This window comes from Cynoglossus semilaevis, chromosome 9 (assembly GCF_000523025.1).
Source record: "Cynoglossus semilaevis isolate Cse_v1.0 chromosome 9, Cse_v1.0, whole genome shotgun sequence".
Lineage (NCBI taxonomy): Eukaryota > Metazoa > Chordata > Actinopteri > Pleuronectiformes > Cynoglossidae > Cynoglossus > Cynoglossus semilaevis.
In genome coordinates, this window is record NC_024315.1 from 12,265,395 (window position 1) to 12,292,161 (window position 26,767).

At 39.5% G+C, this 26,767-nt stretch overlaps 1 long non-coding RNA gene across 1 annotated transcript; it reads left to right on the top strand.

Moving 5' to 3' along the window:
- LOC112487464 (uncharacterized) lies at positions 1 to 26,767 on the top strand. The gene is made up of 5 exons (XR_003050553.1): positions 1 to 235; positions 1,216 to 1,273; positions 12,665 to 12,827; positions 26,251 to 26,367; positions 26,604 to 26,767. It is a non-coding gene; the product is annotated as an uncharacterized LOC112487464 (long non-coding RNA).

The window sequence follows — 26,767 nt, forward strand, 5'->3', positions numbered from 1 at the left end:
CAGGTATCAAACAAATGTGAACTACAGAAAAAGAAACATTGGTTTCAATTTAAAAAATAAAGAAAAAGCAAATTGGTTGGTTCACATACAAAGGCAGTTGAGGAGTTAACGAGACACAGGTGGGAAGGATGATGCAATCACTGTGGAGGGAAATACAGGAGGCAGGGACAGGAGAAAGAGTTAGAGGGTAAAGACTGAAACATAGGAAGTCCAACATCTGGAGACGAGACCAGAGGTAGGACACCAGATATAATTCAATTAATATAAATATAATATTTAATTAGTATAAAATGTGTAACAGAAGACAACCTAGTGTTTTAGTGGTGGTAATCTCTCTGGTGCCTTCAGGTCTACTTTCATCAACACCTTTAGAATCCTTGCCACTATACTACTGTCCAGAGCACCTCAAACACACACTTCCTGCTCTCTACTGGTCAGTTAGGGTTACACTAAGGGACAGGTTCCCAAAGTGTGGGGTGCGGCCCTTAGAGGGGGCGCAGAGCCGTTTATAGCAACGTAACACGGCATATCGTCCAATGCTGTAAATGTTTAACAAGAGGCTGGCAAAAAATTTGGTTGAAGGCGGTGTGAATTGACTGTTATTTTTTAATTCTCGCTTTTGTTTTTGTTTTTGTTCATCCCCGCCCCTGCCCACATACAGAAAATAAACACTCACTCCTGCCAACTGACCAGAGTTGGCAATGCTAGCATGAAATAGACACATTTTTGACGGAAGTTCCGCGTTATTGAAAAGCAGAGGATGAAGTATTGGTGTGTGTGTGCGTGAGTTTTTTTGGAGGGGTGCGTGAAAAATTTCTTATGAACCAACCTTGGTCTGTCAGACAAAGTTTGGGAACCAGTGCACTACAGCACTTTAACCTGATAACCTGATAGTCTTATTCCATTGAGGCGATGTGTTGTTGAACGCCGTGACTCGCTGTAACAGATCTTTTCGTCAACCACCTGCCTCTGCTGGAATTTTTCGACAAGAAGTCTACAGAAAAGAAGAAAAAAAAAAACGTAATAAACAGCAAAAGTTTTCACTGGCAACGGGAGCAGGCGGGAGTTTTCATGTCAGATAATTGGTTCCGGGGATTTTGTCAAACTGATTGATGGATAACAACAGCTGTATGTTAGAGAAGCAGACTGAATCTTTTCTACCTTTTGTATTAGAGGGGCACACAATTGATCCAGGTTTGCCTTTCTCTCCCACAGCCCTGAACAGCCTAAACCAAAATGAACTGAGGGCCACCGCTGCCGTCATCATGTCATGGTAGGACCTCATCAGTGTTTGATGTTCAGTTTTTGTTTTTATTAAATACTGTTTATGTAACCGCTATGACAAAGTTGTTTTTTTATATGCCTGAATGACCAACTAAATTAATAATTAATATTTGGCCATATTTGAGAACTTTGTGGGCTGTAAGTGGCCCCCAGGCATTGGAGATCATTGGCTTAAACCAGGGGTGTCAAACTCATTTTGGTTCAGAGGCCACATACAGCCTGATTAGGTGTCAAATGACCAGTACAATTATAACATAATTACCAATAAATAACAAGTCCATGTTTTCTCCTCTGTCCCCTTTTTCATGCCAATAAGTTCAAATATGTTAGAAAAAGTATATATTTAATGTAATATTTGACAAAACATGTAGTGTTTGTGCGATTTTTCAGTTTCAATGTTCTTCAAGCCAGGCCATATTGAACCCCCGGACGGGCCGGTTTTGGTCTGAGGGCCATATGTTTGACACCGCTGGTTTAAACTGTACACAGGCTGTTGTGATGATTTTCATTACATTTTCTAAGCCCTATTTGCCCACTGTCCCCTTTTCCACGCCAATAAGTTCAAATATGTTAGAAAAAGTATATATTTAATGTAATATTTGACAAAACATGTCGTGTTTGTGCGATTTTTCAGTTTCAATGTTCTTCAAGCCAGGCCGTATTGAACCCCCGGACGGGTCGGTTTTGGTCTGAGGGCCATATGTTTGACACCGCTGGTTTAAACTGTACACAGGCTGTTGTGATGATTTTCATTACATTTTCTAAGCCCTATTTGCCCAACAAAAATCAAATTTAACAAGTAATGTCACATTTAATAATTAATCAAAATCAATAGCATCAAATAACACACATTTCAAAAATAAAAAAATAAAAAAATCCCTTGAACCAAATCACCAAATGCCATCTCAAAACCTGAAAACTCTAATGGACGATTACTTTCAATCTTTGATATATATATATATATATATTTTCATTGGAGTCTGTTCAGAGCCAGATAACAGTGGAATTTAAAGTTATTGTTTGTTTTGAATTCTGAGGCTACGTTGTTGTATGCAGTATTGCAGTTCATGCTCAGTGTGGTTGGGGACTGAATAACAGAGCCAGTTAAAGGTCAGTTATAGGAGGCGGCTGTCAACACTTGATATTAGTTCAGTGCATTGTGACCAGCTGTTCGTTGCACCCCTAGTGCAATACAGGCATGCCATGCAAAAGTACATGTATAGTAAAATGTATAGCCTGTGTTCACAAGGAGCCAGAATATTTTTTTCAGCTTGGTAAAATTCCATCAGAAGTTGTCTCCTCACTCCAGCTCTTTACTTGTGCAAATATTTTTGGACAAGATGGTAAAGAATGATGACAGAAGTATAACAAGTACATATTAGTATTTGAATGACACAAGTGATCAAGTAAATATTTTTAGTGTGAACCAGGGTGTGAGGAAAACCAAGTCGGAATATATCAGATGTTTTTTTTTTTTTTTCCACTGTTGGCTAAAAATACTAGCATTAGTGTCTGCTTGTCTGTGACACCTGTTTATCATTGACTGCAGCACCATCACTGTGACTCAATGTTGGCTCTGCTACTTGTTACCGCTAATGTGTCCATATCTACAGGATCCTTTTAAGAAAAGAAAAAACTTCTGAAGCAAATGAAGTCTTGAATTTATGGCAGCTAATGTTTGTTCCTTTAATGCAGTCTGATGTAAGACTGTAAGAGGAGTAGTTTATGTTGAGTCCTGGCGTGATTGAGTTATGGTCCATCACTGTGGAGGCGAACCAGTTCCACTCAAGTAGTCTGCGGCCAGTTTTTGAGCTCCCAGTTTGTCCTTGAAGGGCTACAGTAACTTTTGGAGTAGAATTTAAACGTTGCATTTGTCTGTTATTTATACAGTTATCTTAAACATATTATATTCATACATGCAGCAAGGAGATTTGTTTTTTTAAGAAGTTAACGCATATTTCACAATTACTGTATTTTTCGGACTATAAGTCAATACATAATGAAGAGGGGAAAAAAAAAAACATATAAGTCGCTCCGGAGTATAAGTCACACCAGTGCCCTCTAGTGACTGTCTGTGTGAAAATAACGAACTAGCAGATACTGGTACACAAGGCTAGAGTTAAGTCACACCATCGCCCTCTAGTGACTGTCTGTGTGAAAATAACAAATATGTGAAATTATATATTTTAATATATAAGTTGCACCTGAGTATGAGGATGAAAAAAGTGCAACTTATAGTCCGGAAAATACGGTAATGCATAGCCACTGAAATCACCTTGTTTGATTGCTTAAACACACACACACACACACACACACACACCTTGAGAGATCTTTGTCATCGCAGCGACACACACCTAAAAAAGCTGTGCATCTCAGGAGAACTGTTTATTTTCAGACACTGTCTCTTTTACTTCCTCCTGCTCCCCTTCAAAACTCCTTGCCTCTCCCATGCCGAGCGAGTCGCTGCCGTGCCACCGCGAGAGTATTTTTTTTTCTTTCCTTCTTCCTTTTTTTTTTTTTTTTTTGCCCGACTTAAAAGATGTTGTTTATTGTTTCTAAAGGAATATGAGAAAAACAGAGACACTTTTCTTCCACCGCCGTCTTTTTGAAGTACAATCTCTGTTTATGTGTCTGCGGGGTTTTGGTTCACATAGGAGGCTACACAAATAGAATGCCATTACCTTCCTTTTTAATAAAATAATCATCAAATGCAATGTGTCCCACTCACATCGTAATTGCAAGAACCAATATTTTCTTTTTTAAATGTGCTATTAGTCTAAATAAATTGGACACAATGCGCGGGAACAACAGTGTCCACGCTTTGCTCAACAATGACATCAATTGTTTCACTAATTAAAACAACTTTGCACTGGTGTTTGTGTTATGAAAAAATATTCTTGGGGAACATTATTGTATTCCCTCTTCACCAGCACTGTGGTTTTCGTTTTACTGCAAAATAGTTTGTGAATCGAAAGAAAAAAAGAAAAACACACCATCTCATACTTATTTCATAGCCATTTAAATATTTGACTTTTTAAAGAAAGGGAAAAGAAAATTGCAAGTATTTGTTTTTGGGGGGGGGGTTCAGTTGTTTTTTTTTTAATTTCAGGATTGTACATTGGAAAAAAAACAACAACAACAACTATACCCTGCCCTTTTCTGATACATAATGCTAATACCATGGATATTGGTATTAGCATTTACTCCAGATTTCAGTACCAATATCGGATGTGAGGTAAAGTTGTATGAACTAATTTATAGTAGGAAAACCCCTGAATTACATTTCTTCTTCTATCCCCTCCTCCTCTACCATCACACTGACAACCTCCATGTCCTCTTTCACTACATCCACAAATCCCGAAGCGCCATCTTAAACATGGAGATGGCATTGTCCTCAGCTCATGTCCAAACCATCTCCACCTCTCCTCTCTAACCGTATCTCCAAACCCAGTGAAGATCTCAGCATCTTTATCTCTTCCAGCTCAGGCTTTTGTCTTTCTCTGAACCGTACATCATAGCAGATCTCACTGCTGTCTCGTAAACCTGACCTTTCAACTTCACTGCAATTTGTCTGTCACAAATCACCTCTGACACTCGTGTCCATCCATTCCATACTAGATGTTTTCTTCTTGCTCCTGTTGACCTTCACCTCTCTAGGTTTTCTTTAACTTCCCCCCTAATCTCACCACAGATGACAGTATTTTCTGCAACCATCATGGTCCATGGAGCCTCCTGCTTGACCTTGATCTGTCAAACTGTCCATCAACAAGGCAAACAAAATGGGGCTCAGAGCCAGACCGTCATGTTAGCCCTGGATCTATCTTGAACTCATCTGTCACTCCTTACACAACCTTACTGCAGCCCTGCTGGCCTTACACGTGTCCTGCACCACCCTGACTTACTTTTTCACCACTCCTGACTGTCTCGCAATCTCTAGATCCTCTAGATCCACAAAGAAAATGCAGCTCTTTCCAAAGTTCTCCGGACTAAAGTCGCATGTATTGTACCCTTTAGGGCAGGGTTGTCAAACTCAAATTCACAGTGGGCCAAAATTTAAAAACCAAGACGAAATCTACTAGTACACTCTAGTACACATTTGAGAAGATTACACTGCGGGCCAGATTTGGCCCCCAGGCCTGAGTTTGAGTTTGAATTTGAAAACCAAATCACCGATGTAGAATTATTAACTTAGCCTTCGCTTCCACAAATCCTTAACTTCTCCTTAATGTTTTTTTCATGTTCAGCGAAAATTCCAAGAATGCAGTCTGTCTTGACCTCAATCAGTTTCCCAACGGCAGCAAAAGGCCAGCGGAGAGAGGTCACTAGAAACAAAAATGTTGTGAATTAAGTTAGGTCTTGACAAAGTACTTCTTTCTCCATTTACTTTGACCTGTAAACAGAATGGATCCTCTAAAAAAAATCAGAAAAACATCATTGTCCTTAAGTAGAAAGAAAATGAAGTGTTCTTTTAAAACCTTCATGCTTCATGTTGAATAGGCAGCGTTGTTAACTTAGACTAAGCTAGGAGTTGTATCCTGACAAAATAAACAACTTGTGGATTGTTTATTATTATTTATTTAATAGTAAGCTAATTTGTATGGGATTTAACAAAACTGGTTATTTAATAGTAAGCCAATTTGTATGGGATTTAACAAAACTGGTTTAGTTTTTGTTTTTTTTTGCTTTTTCCCTTGAAAACAGGAAGTGTAATTAATGCCTGCATTTTGGCAGAAATTGAAGCTTTTTTTAATATATTATTCTTCCTCTAACTGCACTTTCACTATTATTATCATGGATTCAGCATTTTCTCTGTTTTCTGTTAATACGGTACCTTGTCTACCACAGTCGTGCTCTTATTGCTGTGTCAGCCTGACTCATTGTGACATGTCAGTACTTAATAGCTGGACCATATTAAAAAGTGTTGGCCTGAATGCTTGTATAAAAGTGAAATTAGGGGTTATGCAGACTATAGACGCACGGATGAGATCACAGACGTCCCATCATCCTGTATAATATTAGCTTTTGCATATAAGGCATCACAGATGTCCAATCTCAAACTGTATGAAGCATAAGACACATGCCAGATGTCTAAAGTTAGTGCAAAATCTTTACTAATATCTGAAGGATGCAGAGCTTTCTGTAAAAGAAGCCTCTTTTTTTAATGAAAAAACCTTCAACCTGTCAGCGCAGTTTCTTTTATCAGCCACCAGGTATTATTAAAGAGGACGCGTCGCACCTGATGTTTCACCGTGAAGAACTAGATGTTTAACCATGTGATGAATCTTCAGTTCAGGACCATCAGTCTGTCACCTCTATCTGCTGCCATCACCAAGGTGGAGAAGAATGTGAAAATAATCACCAAAACACAGTGAGAAAAAAAAAAAAAACTTAATACAACAACTGTGCACTCTCGAAACAGATCATGTACCACATCGCTATGCTAATGAGTCAAATACTGGCATTTGGAGAAACGCTCGCTGTAATAGCAGGTACATGCTGTCACTTACAGCCGTGGGAATAGCACAGCAGGCACGGCTTGTCCTGAAAGTGATGATAAATCAGAGATTTTAGCTCGCAAAAGAGACATCAGTGCCGCATGGGACCACAGTATGCCACTCCGCTGTCATCCAAAGATGACAGAACAGCAGCAGTGGCTGCAGAGACCCATGAAGAGTGTCAGTCAGCCGCAGAGAAGGACTGACCTCCTCAAGGTGCCCCACCCCGCCACCCCCCAAAAAAGAAAATAAATTGGCCTTTAAACTGCAAAGTAAAACCACATCACTTTGAAGCAAGGGTCTCAAACCCCTGGCTCGTCGGCCACTTTTGGCTCAAAGAACCTCAAAAATCTGGCCTATACTAACTAACTAACTGTTGACGAAGTTTGCATGTTTTGTTCTACCACCAGGAACATATAGGGTGGAACTTTTTTTTCTTGCATTTGACATTAACTCGTTAGGAGCCACAGATTGCGCCCCACTTTTCTTCATTTCCTACATTTATGTAGTATTTATTTCTGGGGTTTTTTTGTTTTGTTTTTTTTGTTGTTGTTTTTTTTAGCCTTCTTGAGCAGTTGATTAACTAAGTGGTCACTAAAAATGACCCGCTCTGGCTCAGTTAGGTAATAATGATTCTGTTATAGACATTCTGACATCACGATGCCATGCACTTGTGCACAAATCAGGATGCTTGGAAGCCCTAACTGCATAGCTTGTATTTTGTAATTACATAAACATATACCACGTGTTTTAAACCTCACCAAGCAATGAAAAAAAAAATGTTTTGGAATGGAAAAAATAAAAAAATAATTCAGTTGGTTTTCAACATATTGACAACTGCTGCTGTCGGCAATGGCGGCTGCAGTAATATGCAAATTATTCCTTTGTCAATGGCTGACAGCAAATTATTTTCTATTCATAATTTCGCCTATAAAATACCAGAAGGTAGTTGATTACAATTTCCCAAAGGCTAAAGTGGCATTTAGAAAACGGCCGTGTGTTTCCCAATCAAGAGTCCAAAGCTCAACAATATTCAGTCTGTCACAACACAAAGACGAGCAGCGAATGGCCTCATCGCAGCAGCTGGAGCCGCTGTCTCCGGTGAAATATGTGTTTGCTTCATTTGCCTATCGATTACCGACGTCAGATTTAATGGCATTATTTCAAAGAAGAGTCTCAAACACTTAGGCAAATGAATGCACTCATTAGTTTCAGGTTTTGGCAAATAAATCCGCAGATTAGTTTGGGATTGGTTTGTGATGAGGAAAGACAAGCAGCCAGAGACTGCAGTCAACTTTTCACAGCTTTTGTCTGGCACTTTGTTGTTGGTTAATTGGGAGGATTTGCTGTGTTTGCCGTTGCTAAGGTCGAGTTGTTAAACTTTATAAAGTCTCTTTGAATTTCAAGCAGAGCGCAGGGTCACGATGAATGCGAAGATGAATTATTATTTTTAAACAGTAACACAAATATCATATGATAATTGTGTTTCTTGTAATGTGTTACTGTTGCACTTTTTTGGTGTAACTTTTATTTTGTGTTCGTGATTTTTTTTTTTTTTTGCCTCAATTGCTGTGTAAATGTGTTTCCTGGTTGAAAATAGAAAATCTGATAATGGGGAAACTTTAATCACCTGTGAAAAGTTGAAGAGTGAAGTTTTGAGCTGATGGCTCAATCTGATACTCTGAGTTGCTCTCTCTCTCATTGTTACATAGACTAATTATTTGGAGTAAGATTTTGTTATCATTTTTATGACAAAATGAGCAAAATTGGATAATGATGATCTCTAATGACGCGCTAAGAGGTTGGAAAACACTGGCCTAAGTTATAAAAGGCAGCAAAAGTAGGACAGAAGCAGCAAATTACTGCTGTTCTTACCTCAGTCTTCAACTAAAAAAGAAAAAAGGATATACAGTTTGTTGGCAAACGTCTGTGACTACAGCCTGTTTTATCTAAAAAGGTTGTTTTTGGAACGTAAATTATTGTTATACTTTAGATAAGATAAAGACTGAAGCCATTCTATAAATGTGGAAAATGAAATGTTATAAACTCAAGTAATTGACTTGTTTGTGCTTCGAAGAGCAGAGATATATAAATATGCAATTTCCAACTTCTATTTTTCTTCTCATTTTTTTTTAATTAATAATCTTGCTTGTTTAACTGTCTGGTTTCTTTGTGAAAGAAATGACAAAGGTTTCCTGTTTAACTACCTCCGAGTCGTGCAACAAATGCCTTTTTTTTAGATTAGCTTTAGATTAATTAGAGGTTGAAATCGACTCGTGTCCTTCTTGAACATACAGCTCTATCACCCACATACGCTGCAACAGTGGTGTGATGTGTTAATAAACCCGGAGGATCATGGGATTGAATTTTTTCTCGTTAATGATACATGACGTGGAAAGGGCAATAATTAAAGAGCCGTGGCAATTATGGTGGTCCTCAATCTTGCAGCCTTTATACAAATATAAATACTTCAATATCCATCGACAGGCTGGCCTTCAGTGAAAAGGTCACTGGTTCACATCATGAATCGGCTGAAGTTGCATGGTCTTCGCATGTACGTGTGGGAGGGTTGTTAGGTTTGTGTTGAATTTTCTGTTTTTCTTTTTTTTTTTTCTCTCTCTGTGATTATCTGCACCCTGTACAGACAAGTTTGGGATGACATTTTTCAAAAATCTATAGACATTAAGAAGATAAAGACAAAAAAAATGCAGTGTTGTGTCAGGTGCCTTTAACTTATCAGCAGCCTCACTGGGAAACCGTCACCACACAAGAGACATGATCTGCATTCTGAGTGGAAAAAGATGAGCGGAAACCCACTTATCTGAGCATGCAAACACCGAGATGCGCGGGGTGTACACAGCTGTAATACACACTGCTCTGCAAATACACAAACACACACACACACACGAACAGCAACTGTGTGTCACTCTCCTGGAACCACAGGCGTCTAGATCGCCGTGTGACAAAGCAGAGAGTGAGTCAGAGGGAATGAGAGGATGTGCATCAAAGCCAGCCTGGCTGATAGTGATCATAGCTTATGGCTGCATGGAAATGCGTAATGTGACACATCAATCTGAGCAGAGCTGCACGATAATGCTCTCTCTCTCTCCCTCTCTCTCTCTCTTTCTTTCTCTCTCCCACTTTGTTTGTGTGGCGATGTGCATGTGTTGGTGCAAACATAAATCGCAAGTGTGGCATCACTCAGCTATTATTCACGGTGCACACTGAACATGTTCACGCATTGACATTAAAGGGACTTTTTCTGTAGGGAACTTACAGTATATCATAGAGTTCTGCAATGAAGCCCTGGTTCTTTCATTGACATGAGTGAGTGTGTTGTCATTAGTTCCAAAGGAAGTAGTGGAAGTGAGCCACGCCACCTGCCTTTGGCATTAAAATGTGTCCTTACATCTTGTGCCTCGATATTGGAATCCAGCCTTTGCATTCTTCCAGTGTGTCCAGATTAGAGATTACGTTAAAATGTCAGTGAAACTGATGAAGTTCCTGCAAAAACGTTTACTTTATTTAACCAGGAAGTCAAATACAAGAGAGGCCTGGACAAGGGTGGCTCTTTGGCCCAGAGGCAATGTCCAAAAAAAACCAACACAAACGAAAAAAGCGAATGTAGCGCAATCCAATGTTTGCCGTACAACCAGCGAATGTTAACAAAGCCGCTTTCCGCATATCGTGACATGTGACTATGTATTCATCTAAATTGCTCACCAGCTAGTTCTCCTGCAAAATTTTTAAAAATAAAATGAATCTTCATTGAACAAGAATTTGTGAATAAATTTATGGGAAATAACCACGAATCATCATAGGTTGAGGATGTCGTAAGAACAAAAAGACATTTTGTACTAAAGTTCCTTAGTTGTTCTCGTACTTGCATTTAGAAGCTAACAAGCTAACTGAAGCCCCGATGCTCCCGTCAATAACAAAGGATTGAATGAAATGTCAATTAAGAAGCGGACAGCTTTGGGCTGGTCTTAGCTAGCGCTGCCCAGCTGTTCGAAACATTTGCTGCACTAACAACCAGAACTGAGAGCAGGTGGTTCTTACTGTTGTACAGTAGATGATGTGACAAGACAAGTCGCCCGGCATCTTCCATTAATTATCTTTGGAGAAAAAAAAGTTTTTAATGATGCGTGCGGAGGTGTGGGAGTGGGAGGGGCTTCTTTAATGATCCCCCACGGTGAGAAGGGCCGAGGCCGATCTGATGTTACTGTACAGATGCTGCCTTTTATTTCCTCTTCTTCTTGGCAGATGTTCAAGTATGTTCACCCAAAACACCAATGCGTACATATGGTTAAACTGTGAGTCAGCATCCAGTAAATGAACACGTAGATTAAGTTATTCCTAAATTTTCCATCGTGGAAGGAAGAACATATTTAAGTGGAGTGTGTTTTGTGGACCACACATTACATTAGGGCGCTTTGACTGGTTGTCAAGACAACAGAAATGAACCATAAATACTATGTTTTTTTTCTCTTACATTATGGATTATTCTATATTTTAGAAGTAATTTGTCACTGTAATATAATAATAAAGAGCAAATGTACTGAATCCGTATGATAATAACTTGTGATGGCATAAGACATTATTACATCAGGGAGAAAAAGAAAGGTATTAGCTATTGTCTCAGGAATCCTATTAGCTTACTGGTGAGTTATTATGTTACTGACTTTTATTATATTAAAAAACTGTTACATCATTGACAGTTATTATGCTATCTGTAGTTATGACATTATTGGCTGTGTGGCATCAATAATCTGATTTAACTGTTCGTCTGCACAGAGGAGCTGCATTTCTCATTTCGCACACAGCCGACAGGACAGATCCACTCCCACTTTAATCTACTTTCCACACCGGCTGTGTAATAGCTCGCATTTTTAACGGCACTATAAATTTGTGCCTTGTGACTCAAAGTGTGTTTTTATGTTTCAAGTCCTTTTTCATCTGGTTAGTGTGTGTTTAACAACGAGCGTTAGACTCCCAGGTACAGGTGTCGCTGTGTTGTTCGTGTTAGTGTTTATTCTGTGACAGTTCGCCGATGGACGATAAATTTGACTTCTCTGCTGTACGGGCAAATGTAATTGTCAGTATTTTGTGTTCTCTCAGCACGGAATTAATATGACAAAGAACAGAAGTTTGGTGGGACAAAATGTATTTACCTGCACAAAGACAGAGAGATAAAAATATGTTTGCAATCAAAAAATGTTGATGTTGACTGAGAGATAAAAACATGTTTGCAATCAAAAAATGTTGATGTTTGTTTTTAGTATTTCCTCATGTGTTTTAGATTCTTAGCTTGTGCTCGCTAATTGTTTATACATGTGTATGTTTTATGTGTTGGTGTTTTATATGTTCTTAGTTATGTGTGGTATTTTTAAATGGTTTTAGCTAGCGATGTCTGATATTGACTTTTTGCCAATGCCGATATTGTCCAAACACTTAATTTCTGCTTCCGATCTCGACCGAAAATAATATAGTCCTTGTAATATTTATTTATTTACCTATTAAAACAACTGTATGATACCACATGTGAAATTATACATCTTTAATATATTAGTCGCATCTGAGTATAAGTCACAAACACAGCCAAATGATGAAAAAAAAGTTCGACTTACTGTATGGTTTGGAAAATACGGTACCTAAAACTTTCAAAAGATTGCAGCGTTTTAAATGAGAATGGAACCACTATTTTTATTTAAATATAACTGCAGTGGTCAAAGTCGAGTGTTGAAGCCGCCCTGTCCTCTGTCGTGTGTCTAATTCAATAAAATCATTGAATACGCAACATTTTCTGTGGTCTAGGTCAGAGATTAGAAGATAAATATTGTTTTTATGTAATACAGTGTTTTATGACCAATCTTATTCTGTTTTAGGTTTCAGAAAAACAAAAACAGAACCACTGGTTAAGAACCCCAACGTGGTCCACGAGGTCCTGGAGGCATCTCAGAGAAAACAACTTCCCTCCTTCACCACTGAAGCACAGATCCGGATACAGTCTAGAAGAAAAACCAGGCACCTTCACCACCATTAAAAAGTGTGAGTACAAATACTGATTTATTAAAATGTGGGTTTTTTTTTTAGCAAACCTGGGATCCAAAAACTTTGAATCACCTTTCTCCATAACTTAGTGAAGACACCAGGGTAATAACAGTGCGAAAAAAAAAAAAATGCAAATGCAGTACACACATTTCTGTCATCTTCCACTGTGTCTCTGCATCTCATCAATATAACCCTTGTGACTTGGAACACTTTTCACCTCTCTTGTCGTTAATCTCCCCTCTCACCTTTCTCCTATGGTGGCGTATTTTTAATGAGGAATCACAATTTGCGATAACGAGACCCTTAATGACGCTCTGACCCACTCGGCTGCATCTGCTTCTCGAAGGCAACTCGTGGAAGCTGCACTTAATTGCGTGAAGATTGCTTGTTTTTGGGTGAATGCCAATTAGCAGCATCTGTCAGCTTTTAAAGAAGTCTGGCAATCAGTGCTCCATTTGATTTGACGAAGACACCAGGCAGAACTGTGCAGATTTAATTAAGGCACTTAGAGCTGCGAGGATTTCAGAACTCTTTTGACGGCTGTTAATGTCGTGGTCTCGGAGTACGGCGAAGTTATTGTTTTCTCCTCCACATCCTTGGAACAACTTCGTCTTGGTTGAGACCCACCGAGCATCTCTGAGCTGGAGCTTTGGGCAGTAGACTGTGTGTAGAAACATGGCTCCAATGCTACTCTGCAGACTTTAAACAACTCCTTAAGGAAGGGGAGAAACAGTGTGGAAAACATGAGCTAATGACATGTGAGTAACGTCCTCGAAGAAGGAGCCTGTAATGGACTGGAACACTGATAATGACTTCAAATGTACAAACTCCCCTTCCAGAAAAGTTAGTGGACTTGGGACGAAAAGTTAAATTTGCGACACAAAATCACTTAAACTTCGATTATGCGCACAAAAGGAAGGAGGATATTAGTAAAATACCTACTGTTTTTCCACTATGTTTGCACATTCTGCTGGGTACTTTGACTTGGAAATTGGGTCATACATTAATTAGACACTGATCACAGGTACAGTATGACAATTAAGTCTTATTTACTTTCCTTTTATGCAGGTAAATAGTTTGGATGTCCGTTGGGATATTAACTTTTTGCCGATATCTTATATGCCAATATGGTCCACATATCGGCATATCGGGTCTTACATAATTATGCTAATATTGGACTAATAATATCGGTTGGCCGATACTATCGGACTCCCCTAGAAAATAGGTTGAAAGGTCACTGCAAGCATGTGTTTAACATTTACATGGTTGTTAAGTACAATTGTCAAGTATTTTCAGTCAGTCTTTTTACTTGTTTGGGTTGTTTTTTTCCAAAGTTGGAATAAACTGGCTTCCGTGTTTGATCTTGACCGTCATTGTTGACAATCAGGTTAGGGCAAAGAGACATTGAAGTGCTGGAGGAAACCATATAACAGTGGCTGACTCTCAAACAGTTGGTTGTGGCTAAAAGTTGTACTGGATCTGCACATGTTTTTGAGGTTTAGTATCAGTATCAGATAATAGTAACAATATTGAAAACTAGTATTAACATCAGCGCATACCTGTTGATAAGCAATACAGCCACTGGGGGCCGTCCTAAATGTTCATACACGTGAGTACAGTGTCCCTACTCACCCAGCGGCCCTTTGAGGAGTTCTGTTTTCTGTTCTGTTCTGTAGTGTGCCATACCATCCCAACTATTTCTGGAGGTACTGCTTAGTTGCCCAAAAACTGCAAATATGGTCCAATGCTCTATCTGTTGCACCACAGAGCCTCTTCCATTGGGCTACATTTCCTCTTTGAAGGTAGTTCAATCTTTAATTATTTAATAACAGGTTTCATTTCAAGAAAAGGAAAACGACTGTCCAGGGGACTAGACTGAGCAGGGCGAAAAAGTTACACTTCAAAACAGCCAAAAAGTAGCTTTGAAAGCTTTGAAAGTTTTAGTACATTCTAAATCACTTAATGTTTGACAAATAAAACCGTTTTGGTTTTTTTTTTCTATTTTGGAGTGTACCCTTTTTATAGCAAATTTAATCTTTTGTTTTTCATCAAATTCAACGACAAACTAACTTTCGGTTTGTTTTAAAAGGGAACGCTGCTTTATCGGGTGTTCGTGCGGCAGTATTGTTCAGCTACAGTTACACACAGCCATGTCAGTTCTTTTCATTGTCAGCGGTGAGTAATTATACAGTCGACAGCTTGATTATGAAAGGTGATTACGAAGTAAGTGCTCCAGTGAAAGACTATATCGAGTTTCACATTTCCTCACGCCTGATGAGGAAAGTAGGAAATATACAGTCTGTACGTCTCGGATGAAGACACTACGTTACATTCAGCATTTCTCCTCCAGTGATTGATGTGTACATGCCAGTGGCGTACTATCAAGACCAGCTGGCTTAAACAGTATAGGAATGAATGACTTATTTTTCACTATATTTATCATGAATATTCATAAAATAATACAGAGTATTCTGTTCTAGTCATTCATTTTTCGCTCTTGTTTTTCTCTGCTCGCGCTGCTCCCTGTCGTGTAACCTCAAGTTTTTATCCAATCACACTCCAGCCTCCTGCGTTGCCAGGTTAAAAGAAATCAGCCCTAAGGCCTTTAGAGTTAGTACTGCAGGCGTTGGCCTAAATGAATGGCAACGACATTACCAACCAAGGATTACCAAGATAACCAATCAGACTTTGAATTGGCATAAAGCTGGTATAGCATGGCCTTCTAACTGCATCTACCCATGATGCATCACGCCGTCGGCCATGTTGTGTGGCAAAAGACACGAATAGGTAGACGTAAACAATCGATAATGACAACAAAAGACAAGAATATTAAATCACAGACAGAATTGTTGCATAGAGATTCACTAGACACAACTACAAGTACATTTTGATATATTTTAATTTTATTGACATTGAACATATGAATTAAATAAAAGTATAATGTAGTTACCATTGCCATAGCATCCTTCTTTCTGTCGAAATATCCTCCGTCAGCGGTGACCGAATCCCTTTATGTCAAAAATCTTCATCTTGCGATCTCCATTCCCAGATCGTTTGGTAGAACCCCACACAACACAGGTATTTACCATTATCGGTGTTCTTTTGTGTATTTAATATCTATCTATACGCTGTTTTGCCACAAAAGATGGCGGACTACAGAACTATGTGTAGTAGCGTGACGTCATCGGAAAACTATCTGTTTGACCCGTCTCAAGGAAAAAGAGGAGGGGACATTTTGTGTACAACTAGTCAGGTTTTGATGAGTAAAATGCATTTGGTCTTTTTAATAATATTGTTATGGAAAATGTTATTATCGATGCTTTTTGGTGAATATGTCGCAGCTGTAACTGAATTGGCAACTCGGTTATCTAGGAAATAACGACTTGGTAGCCTACATTTCTGCATATTATGGATGGCTTCTATAAGACATAATGTTGTCAGGAAGATATTCATTTGTTCAGGCAGGATGCCACTGAAGGCCTCGGCGGGAAACGCCAATGGTATATGTTTATCCCACACAGAAGGGTATTGATGAAGTCTCTAAAGCTTTAAAAACAAGATATCACACACTAGTGAACTCAGTTTAGATTATGTGAAATCTTTCATTCGTGGGATTATTTTTCTCCACTACACCTAAAATCTTCTCTTTTTTTTACTCACTTTACTCAAGTGGACAGATCCTCAAGGTAGAGAAAAAAAAAACAAAAACAACTCAGCAAACGTCCATCAATATTTGAGCTCCCAGGTGGATCGCTGCAAATCATTTTTTTAGAGACTGCCAGACTGAGAGTCTCTACACTCAGAAGAGTACAACAGTCTTTTTAAGAGTCTCAGTTATATTTGACTTGGGTCAAATGTTGACAGCTCTTGTCAACAAACCTCTGGGACGTGTCAGAACTGACTGCTGTGTAGTGTCTAGTGTGAACATTTTGTTTGGTTGGCAGTTTAGGCAGACATTTTTATTCACAGCAGTGTGTATGTACTGTATGTAATGGCTGTAGGCGAGCAGGTAGAGCAGGGTGTCTACTGAATGAAAGATCCCACGTTCGTCTACCCGTGTCTGGCTCTGGTCAATCAATGTCAGTGGACATGTGCTGGACACAGTTATTGAAAGGCCATATAAAAACTGGCCATTAGAACTAAATGGAAATACTTGTACAAATTAGGCCCAGACGGTAGACCAGTGTAGACATCAACAAGGGGGTAAATATAATCACATTGAGAAACAAATATTTAGTAAAGCAGGACAAGTGATGGTGCATATTTGATTGGACGCAGTACGCAATCAACTGTGAAGACCGAGTCTAACTCAGAACCTTGGTAATTTGTAATTCTTGTCCTTAAAGCTGTAAAAATATGTTTTTTCCAAAATTTTCCATGAAACATACCATGTCAAAAAGTGTGTGTGTGTGTGAGTGAGATTTGTTGATAGTAGTTTATATAACTCTCATTAAGAATCAATACTAATTAATAAACAAAGATTTGTCATTTCCAAAATTTAGGGTAACTTGCCAAATACATGCTTTTGTGCTGTAACACCTCCCACCCCCAAAAAGTAATGTAAATTGTAATGACCAATACGTTATAAAAAATAAATTTAAAAATTTTAAATGGCCAATATTTGTTACATGTTATACTGGCTTAAGTTAATATCAGTTTTGGTATTTAAAAAAATGCCAAAAAAGTAAGTGATATTGTATCAAATCAAAAAGTGTTGTCCATTGACAGTTGTTGACTCTAAGGTAATTCACATTAAATTGACCACAAGTGTGAATGAAATTTTTGTGAGGGACGAGTGAACTGTCCAGGATGGATTTATCTGTGATTGGCTGCAGCTCTTATAATAATTAACTTTGTTTTAGTGAACAAATAAAAATATAAATGATGAGTAAAATGATGAACTAATTCATAAATTAAACAAACGCAAATACTAATAATACAAGTTGTGAATTATTCTTTTTAAACAACCTTTCCAAATGTCTTCTGCTCATCCTTATCGCTCGCTCTGTCTCTCTCTTTCTCTGCTCTGTAACATTCTATCCAGTTCTCCACCTGACATTTTCTTTGTCGTCTCTGTCAGTGAGTGTATCAGGATCATGTTAGCCTCCAGTCAAACATCACACTCACCTCCTCCACTCGGTAATACTATCTAAAGCCATGATGGGAGAAGAATAGGAGACCACAAGTGTGGCTGACTTATTGATTGACACCTGTGAACTGCCTGTCCAGACTTTGACCTTTTTTTCAGGTTGTGTCAAGGACAAGTCTCACTCAAAAAAAAAAAAAATAAAAAAAAAAAAGAAGCTAATATCTCTGCTCTACTGGCCAGACTGTTCGATAAGTCTCGGTCAGTAGAGCAGAGAAAAGTTATTTTCACATGAGACGTCTTGCAGAAGGAGGCGGAAAGTTTTGGTGTGTTGGTCCAGAGTAGATAAAATGGTAAAAAGTTAATTTTTCGTTGGACTTTGCCTCAATAGTGCAGCTCTTTGGGGGCAATCACAGCTGCTGTTGTGGATTAAATGGTTCTGAAGACAGACGTCCAACTTCTTCCATACTTCTGACAATTTTGTTGTATGTGTTAGTGTCCTTTTTACGTATCTGGACTTCGCAAAGACAAATGGATAAGAGTAGTTATTTTTGGTGTTTACATTTTCAGTCCCGGCCATTTATACCTTTTTTGTCACCTTTCCTTCCACAGTCGAAAAAATGCAGGATTGGGTTAATTGTGCGCTCTAAATCAGGGATCTTAAACTTCTGGCTCGGGGGCCTCTTCTGACCCATGGACTTCCCCAAATCAGGCCACTAACTAGCCACTAGCATTTTACCCTTGAGAGATATTTTTTGCATTCATTTATCAATTTTTTTAATTAATTAATTGTTCTCTTTTACCAATATATGATACATATTTTGTCAAACAAAATAAATAGTATAAAATATCAGGGTGAGTTTTACAGTTAGAAAATCCAGCGAATTTGTGACTATTGTGTTGTATGTATTTTTTTTAAGAAATCAAAAGTTATTATTTATCATCATCATCAATAGGAATTTGTGGCAGAAGTACAAAGACCTGTCTATTTATTATGCTATATATGATGTAAATAACATGCCTCACATACATGAAAAAAAGAGAGAGAGAGATGCCATTTCACCAGCAGGTCACTTCATAAATATTGTATACGTCTCTTCCTGCAGTTTTGATGCAGGCACTGAAAGTGAGATGTAGAGTGGAATAACAGAATAAGTGTAAAAAAGAATTTGACATCACAGGAACGTGGATGTGTATCAAGAATCGTCATCACATATTCAGCTGTGTTCAGAACAGGCCACATAAGACGCAGCATCTCGTCGCTGCCTTCTCTCTTAGTGTGCTTCAGTCGCGAGGCAGAGGAAGCTTAAAGGATCTCCTCAGATCTCTGCCCTGCGTTTGCTGCTGCAGCGAAGGCGACTTTAACACTTTATCCCCCATGTCCAGTGGCACAAAAGTACAACTGCGGCTGAATGTGTGGGTGGCTAAGTGTAAGGCAGTGAGAGAAGTGAAAATGGAAGCAGATAAAAGCTATATCAGTTGTACACCAGATTCCAGCCCACGCTGGCTGCTTATCACCTCTGTCAAAAAAACAACAACAAAATACTGCATCATTTGGCTGTGAATGTAGCTTTTGAAGCTGCAAAAAAAAAAAAAAAAGCTGCACTTCTCGGTTCTGGGTTGTTTGAAAAATGCAGAGAAGGGTCCACTTAAATTCAAAGTGAACCATTTTACCAGTGCGATTCCCTGACTGGAGAGATGGGAAAATTTGAGGTAAAAAAGACAAAGAAATGTCTACGGTGTAAGACAGAATAAAAGGTCAGAGCAAAGAGGATTCTTAATATTCATGCTTTTCTTTCCCTCTTCAAATTCTGAAAAACCTGTCATCAGTAACATCAGCTCTTCCTCAGGCTTTGACTCTGACAGGGGAGGAACAGAGAAATATTTATTTAATCCTGATGCTTTTTTTTTTTTTGACAGCGAGAGCAGGGGTTTTTTTTTGCTAAGGTTTCCTTGAATATTAACAAGAAAATGGAACTGTGTTAATAATATGAAGGAGCTTCTTTCGGCTCATATGTGGCAATAATTAGGTCCCTGGAGGGGGAGAAGGAGAATCTTTGTGTGTGCCTATGTGTGTGTGTGTGTGTGTGTCCAGGCATCTTTAATTACTATGTTCATAAACTGATGTCAGTGGTTAACCATTTCCAGTGTAATATGCACAAGGTCTTCATGTGGCAAAATGCATATTCACTGTGTGTCAAGCAGAAACACATGGAGCGGTGAGGTCTGTGTGTGTGCCGGGCTCATTTAATGCACCTCGGTTGCAAAAGTCCCTGCAACAGAGTCAATCGCGTGCCGGCTCTGAGGCAGCGGTGAGAGGGTGGTTTGAAGTTAATTGCTGTCTCCAGTACAGAAAGTGTCCACTGGTTATGAAATGGAGCTGAGGTGTTTTTCTTTCTTTTTTTTCAGTAAGTCAGTAAATATGCAATGGTTCACTACCACCGCCTGCTCCAGTGACAGGGCAGATGCAGGTGTGAGTTTGTCTTCAGGCCAAATATCTCCCTTTAATGCGTTTAAGTTCTGACGTGAGTGTAAAACCGGCACAGCACAGATAATTTGAATTTTATTTGGGGGTGTGGTCTTGGCTTGAATACGTAGACAATATGCATGGGTGTGCTAAAAAGATGGTGCAATTGTACAATTTTGTAGGTTTATAATTAGCAGCTTTGATACAGTTCATCATGATATCTTTGTGATACAATATTTTGTCTGCCCAAACTGTGCCAAAGAAGTAGACTTTACAAGAAAACGAATTCTCAGACAGAAACAACATGTTTCAAACATGTAGAGAAATAGCTTTATTGCCATAAAAATTGTCTCGGAACCTTTTACCCTCAAATGCCTGTGATACCACTATCACAGGCACCCCTGGGTGCTGATTTTACTCTTTTTGTGCAACCTTTTATCATTCTCACTTTTGATTTTACTCTTTTTGTGCAACCTTTTATCATTCTCACTTTAAAAAAAAAATTGGTCTCAGGCACAAACTTGACATTGTTTATTGAAAAAGTATATAACAGAATGGACTTTCTGAGTAATCACTTCAACCGCTTTAAGAAATATAAGCCCTCAAATGCCGTCCGACCTCGACACAAACCTTTATCTCGTTGTTTTACAGATGTCTAACTGCTGAGCCCATTTGTTTGTTTGGAATCTAATCTGCAATTTAAATACACCAAACCTGGAAAACCACATGTGATTTTTGAGGCCATTGAATGCAATTAACTGTAGTCATTATGGAACATTCCTCTGGAGCTCGTATTTGCTCATGCAATGAAGCCTTTTTTTAGCCTCTCGGGTGCACGCTTCTTTCTTTTCTCCTGTAGGCTTATTATCCCAGGGGGAGAGGCACTATTTAATGCTAAGTGCCAATTACTAGCACTCCAAGGTGAGCAGGCCAAGGTAGCCCACATGCTGTCTGCACCTTCTCTACAGCGCGAGACAAGCCTGCAGCCCCCTGACCAGACACTCATCTCCGTCTGTCACTCACGCCCTCCCACCCATCTCCCCTTCGTCCACCCATCTCCCCTTCGTCCACCCATCTCCCCTCCGTCCAGCCATCACTTCTGTGCATACCTTGCTAAAACAAATTCAACTTTCCCTCGTGCCATTTGCCTGTTCCTACCTTTCACATCCTTCTTCCCTACAGGTTGGACTCTCTGTCTTCCTCCTTCTCTCCCTCTCTCTGTCTCCGATGATTTGATTAAGATGGAGGTGTTCGCCGACATGCGTGGCAGCGATGCTGCGGTTGAACTGTGCACACTTGTTAGTACATATCTGCCGGAGTCTTTGTTAGTCCTACTGCAGCCCGCCAGTGTGTACATTTTAGAGGTTCTGAAGTGAGGTATGAAAAGGAAGTTTCTTTTCCGTCTGTGCGTGTGTGATACCCCTCGTGTGCCTCCCCCTGGTGATTGAATCAAAAGGGCCCTCATCTCCCAGTGAAGCTCATTCAAAAACAACAGCGATGATTGACACATGCCGTAGGGGCTGCAGGCACAAACACACACATGCAAAATAGGAAACGCATAAAAAAAAAAAAAATCTAAGATCTGTCACGGCGAGGTAAAACAGCATGTCTTTAAGTAAGATCTTGACTTTGCATGCATAAGGTATTCACATTTGTGTACACTCATGGGAGGGGGGGGGCATACTGTTAGAAGGTATGACATTGGCGAATTGCAGCAGTGGGATCTACGTCTCACTCGGCTCCGTGTCGCATTTGTTTCCTGTTTCTGTGCAGACAAGATATGACCGTGTTCAAGGAAAATTAGAAGCCTTATCCCCCTGGTAATGGAACAATATTGTGAGCATGAATGCACACACACATATACACATATACACAGTGTATTACCAGAGAGAAAAGACAACAGAGCAGGCAACAGTGTGTGGGCGTGTCATGAAACCGGGACTGAAATATTTCATCTGCTCCACTAAGAGAACAGGAAGATGAAACAGCTGAATATGTGTTTGTCGACAAGTCTGAGACAACTTAAAGTCTATAATGAAAGGCTTGGGTAATTTAAAACAACAGTTGACTATTGTTTAACCTTTATGTGTTAGACTACTATAACAACTGCAAGTGGCTTTCTTTGGATTTTTTCTTTTTTTCCTCAGCCGTTTTTCTCTCGCCGCCGCTGCTAACTTTAGTGCTAACATCACTATTATGTCAAACTGCAATAATTGAAGATGTGGGTGTAGAGCAGAACAATGGCGCCTGCAGAGTAGGTGGCAAGCAGTCACTGAAATACATACAGTACAAGCAAAAAAAAATCTGGCAGAAAGTAGAGGGTGAGAGTGAGAGAGGGAATTTGCTGAGCTATTAAGTGATGCATTAATAGCGTGATCGAGCTGTAAAGATGAGCTTGGCGTCCTGGGAAATCCCCCTAGGTGTGTAGCCTACAACAGCATCACTAACGGACAGTTCAAGCCCACATGGTACACACAGTGCTAACATTAAGTTTTATCCAAAACAAGGTAGTTTAAAATTCATGGTATCCAAGCTGGGAGCTGGTTCTCTCAGAGAAGACTCAGCCTTGTTCTCATGGAGTCACAAGTGCTTCTGCCTATGAGGAACACTGTGTTCCAGGTAATAATACACTAAGAAAAAATAGTCTGCATTTTTATGAGGAATGGCTGATAATTCTTTCCTTTTAATTTACTTTGGGTCCAAAATTAAATTTTGACTGACATGGGGAACATTGGATGTTATATTCCCTGACTTTAGTGCATGGTCTGATACTTTCTTTTCACTTTATTGGAATAAAATACCAATAAAGTTAATAAATGGTAACGAATAAGCGGATAAAAGTGGATGGATGGATGGATGGATGGATCTATAAACCCTTGCCTACAAGGATCAAGCATTTGGTGGATGCTAATTCTATTCTTTTTGTGCCACTTCAGGCACATTGGGCATAACTTAGTCTCAGGCACAAACTTGACATTATTTATTGGGAAACGTATATAAAAGAATGTACTTTCTGAGTCATCACTTCAACCACTGCATACCACTTTGAGAAGTTACATTTTTCTTGAAGCGGCATGTCTAGAACTAGTATTAAAAGATCGGAATGCTAATGGACTCATTCTTCAGAGAAAGCTTTTGTTCATTTAAAAGTAACCTCTAAGTATCACAATATATGAATAAAAATTCTGTATGTTATTTAGAAGACTGATTGAAGGGGAGAAAAATGCAGAAACAAAGAATCATGGTTTTCCTAACTTCAATCCTATGTCTAGATATGTAAGGGTAACTTTCTAAAGTTAACTACTCAGAACTCGGTGCAGAGAAGGAGGCAGCCCACGAAGACGGAGCACAGTCTTTGTACTAAGCAGGGGTTTCCCTCCACTAAGAAATCTGACGTGAAAGTAGTGAGAGAGGCATGGGTGCATGGAGTTTCTTACCACGATGCCTTCAGACACTCAGAACTTATCTCAAAATAATGAAGACTTTGTCACATTTGCCGGTGAGACCTGGTAGTAAAAGAATTATATTTCAGCATCCTTAAAAATCTGGCATTAAAAAAAAGAGAAGAGATTTGAAACAGAGCATCAGTTAGAGACTTTCTGTAGTGAACACCCAGAAGAGAGAAGTGGAGCAAAGGGTGGTGATAAATTCAGGCAAGAGACAAAGTATTTCAGATTCTTCTAGCGTAGTAAATTTGTGAAATTGCACTGTGATGATGTACTACGTTACCCATTATTATGTACATCTGTTCTTCATATTTAACGCTCTTTTCAAATGCAAGAATTCTGTTAAAACGACATGGTGCTCAACACAGGAAATTCCAATGTGCTATTGTTGAAATAATTCGGTTAAGATCTATCTTTTGAGTTTGGCCTCGGAGTATTTCAAGGAGCAGCATATTGAAACAGCATTGTGTCAAAATGAAGTTGTACCATTGCATTGTGGATACTTGTATAACTTGAATTCTAGCATCTTGACGTCTTGAGATGGTATGCAGTAGATTATTGACGATTGTTGACTGATTACTGATTTATTTTTTTGTTTTGTTTCACCTGGCTTATTCCATGGTAGGGGTGTTAAATGATAGGTGTAACTTAATACTCCAATACTCCTAATACAGTATTTCAGAAATAGCCAGGCCAGGCAGTAGAGGTTTGACACCTTTTAGCCCAGCACAGTCAGATTTATGATTTTTGCAATTTTCTGGAAGTGGTTTATTCCAGTGTGGATGCATCACCCTGAACTCAGGAAGGTAGGAGTCGTAAAGATGTGGTCACTTTTTCATTAGAGCTGCCAGGTGTGGGCACTGATGTGAGTCTCCTGCAGTAAATATTAGTAGCATGAATGTTCTTTCTTTTAAAAAAAAACAAGGCAGATACTTAATTATATCTCATTATTATTTAAAAAATACCTTGTTAATTGTAATTTTAAAAAAGTAGTTCCACAAAAAGACTTTGAATAGAATGGACAATATTGACATGTGGGAGTATACTGTCTCTCCTAGAGGTCTTTCTCAGTCGTCTCATTCCTGGAGAACATAGAATGTGCTGAGGACCGTCACTTTTCTGCTAAGGGTCAGCTCCTCTGGGTAAACCCTTTTTCCACCCTCCACTAGTCTGCAGAGACTAAGAGGCCACGGATGATAGGGGCTTTTGACTTTGACAATCCCATTACAGGATAATTGTCAGAATATGACAAAGCAAAGCAAACATGCAGCAGAAGGGCTGGTGGAAAGGGTTAGTGAGCGGGAGAATTGGGTAGGAGTCGACAGACAGAGAGAGCCACACAGGGGAAACAGAGGGAAGCAAAGGCTTCCCCTGTCACCATCTGTCTTGTGGAGAGCATAAATCCCGCTATCTGTGTCATGCATACTGTACTGCTGCTCCCACTGCATCAGAGATCATCAACACACACGCACGCGCACAAACAAACACACACCAAAGCACAGGCACAGACGGACACGACACACATAATGTCTTCCGCCGCCTCGTAGCTCAAGCTGTCGACGTCTGTTTCTCCACTCTTTTACTCTCGTGTCCACATGAGCGCCGTCGACGCCACAATAGACACAAACAAACACGGAGCCGCATGTACACCGTCGTGTGACGCACATGGACACGCAGAGTCAGTTACTGTTGTGGTCATTCTTTTAGTTTGTTGTTCTTCATCCCACCTTTTCTTCTACTTGTTGTTTTGGCTCTTGTTCTTATCTTCTCTCACCTCATCAGCCGTACCATAATCTCCTAAGTCTTTTCACTCTGTTTTTTCTTTTACTTCCTCCTCCTCCTCCCCCTGCCAGTATCTTCTTATTCATTCCTTCACCCATCATCCCCCACCTACACCTCCTTTGCTCTCTGTTCACCACTCTCTGCATTCAGCTAATACAAGGCTTGCTAAATGCCTACAGGGTGAGTCTGTTTCCTCTTTAACCTGCCTTCAGTTGTATTGAAATGGGAAGCATGGCTTAATCCTTCCCTTTCACTTTACCTCTCTCCCTCCCATTTTCTTCCTCCTTTTTGTGTTCCGTGCAATTTATTGCCTTTTTCCCTATTCGGATCTCGTCTTTATACTTGCTTTTATTTATGCATTTTCTCCTTCACTTCCCTTTGTGTTATAATCTTTTTCTTTTTTCTAAAAATCCTCTCTTCTTTTGCCTTCACACCGATCCTTCCCCTCTTCCGTCCCTGACCATCAATTTCTCCCACTTTTTTTTTGCTCACCCCTCCTCTTCTTTGTCACGCCTTTAAATCCTACCCTCCTTGTCTTTCTTTTTTATTTCTTATCCTTTTCTTCTTGTTTATATTCACTTAATCTCGCCTTCTCTCTCTCTCTCTTTCTGCACTCTCTCTCACTTCCGCTTGCAACAGTAGATCGGACCGATTTGCATTCAGCACCATAGACAGCTCCCACACGGAAATCACAGAATCGCAGTGCCACCTTTTGGCCACCACTGGGACCACTTCACGTACATGATTGTTGGGGAGGTAAGTATTTTTTGACGCCTAACAAAAGGGCAGATATCTTCCAGATACTCATACATATGTGAATAAATTCAGGAAAAAAAAACAACAACAACAGACGGATAGAGCTTGTTTTTTAAAAAAATCAGCTTTGGGGAAATGAGTCTCAGTACGACGAGGCAGAGGACTAGCGGTGAGATCTATGAGACAGGTTAAGCTGGCAGACCTTGGGGTAATGGCAACCATATATTTCCCTCTAGTTTCATCCCACTACATGTCGGTACTCATAGATCCGGAGCAACTGCAAGGAGGTTAGAGCCAGAATGGGTATCTCAAGTCTCATTCTGTTCATGGCACCCAAAGGCAGGAAACAATAGCATCTGCTCTCCTCTGAGACTGGGAATTTAATCACCAGCACGACCAA